A 1,632-nucleotide genomic window follows, 5' to 3' on the forward strand; every position below is an offset into this window, starting at 1 on the left:
GAAGAAGAAGAAGAAGAAGAAGAAGAAGAAGAAGAAGAAGAAGAAGAAGAAGAAGAAGAAGAAGAAGAAGAAGAAGAAGAAGAAGAAAGCAAGCTCCAGGACCTCCTCTGTCTGCCTTCATTCCCTGGGGATGCCACAGGTCCTCCTGGGACCCAGTCTTCCTCCCTCACCTCACCCCTTTGTAGCCGCTGCCAATACCAAGACGCACTAAACTTAGGGATCTGTTGGCCTCTGCCGCCTGGGAATGAAGTAGACAACTTTCCATCCTCCAATTCCAACTCCCAAGTCCCATTGCCAGCACTGTAACAGACGACCTGCAGGGGCTTTTTTTCCCCCCTTCTCTGCCTCCACTACCTAGGGACTCTGCCAAATCTCCTGCAGACTTAGCTTTCCTCCTTCCTGTGGATCCCCACATCTCCCTCCCCTCTCCCCAATCCTCTTCCCTTCATGTCTGTACCCAGTAACTAGAAACACACTGTACCTAGAACCCCCAGTGGCCACACCCCAGTGGCAGGAACTCAAAAGCACATCTATCAGGCAACCCAGAGCCACTAAACATTTCTAAGATCCAGAAATAGCAACAAAAACCGAGGAATGGAACACCCACCCAACAAAGACGAGGTAGCAACACAGAATTACAATCACCCCAAACCCAGATCCCTAAACACCAGCATAAAAACAATCAAAACCAATGAGGAAACGTATCTCCCAGCCCCCTGAGATATGCAGCCTAGCTGAAGCATGCCTGGGGTCCTGCCCCAACAGTCAGGTACTGAGGTGGGACACAGCATTGATAAAAGCCAAAAGCTGATGACCGCTGGCCTTTTAACTATCTCTTACTGCTCTGGGTGCCAAAAGCTGAGAGTTCTTTTGCTCTCTTGAGGCCAAATGCGTGTTGGTATAGGTGTGGCCTCTTTGGGAATTCTCAGCTACCTCTCCAGGACCATGTCTGACTGCATCCTGCTATGCTTCCTACCATAATAAACCTTGGAACTGTAAACTAATCCCAGTTAAATGTTGTCCTTTATAAGAGTTGCCATGGTCACATTATCCTTTTACAACAATAGAAACCCTCAATAAGACAGCCTGCAGCCAGGCAGTGGTGGCGCACGCCTTTAATCCCAGCACTTGGGAGGCAGAGGCAGGTGGATTTCTGAGTTCGAGGCCAGCCTGGTCTACAGAGTGACTTCCAGGACAGCCAGGGCTACACAGAGAAACTGTGTCTAAAAAACAAAACAAAACAAAACAAAACAAAAAACAAAAAAAGAAAAAGAAAAAAAGACAGCCTGCTTCCAAATTATATACAAATCTAAAGCAAAAACAAACAAACAAACAAAAATATGCAAATCTCAACCTGAAAGAGATTAAGACATTCTGGTACAGGGAACATAGACCAGGCCTGTATGATTCTGTTCCATGATTGGAACTTCCTCTAAAACAAGAAAATCTGTTCTGTTAATAAGCAATGGAAATCAGGTGATTTACTTCCATGCATTTATGAGAAGAAAAAAGCTCTACTTATAAGAGAGCTAAAGAAAATGGATATAATTTCTTAGGAACATAATTCATAATTCTGTTTATTCAGACAGGCTCTCACTGTGTACATACGGCTGGTCTGGGATGGATCCTGTA

The sequence above is a fragment of the Mus pahari genome, chromosome 6, assembly GCF_900095145.1.
Source record: "Mus pahari chromosome 6, PAHARI_EIJ_v1.1, whole genome shotgun sequence".
Classification (NCBI taxonomy): Eukaryota; Metazoa; Chordata; class Mammalia; order Rodentia; family Muridae; genus Mus; species Mus pahari.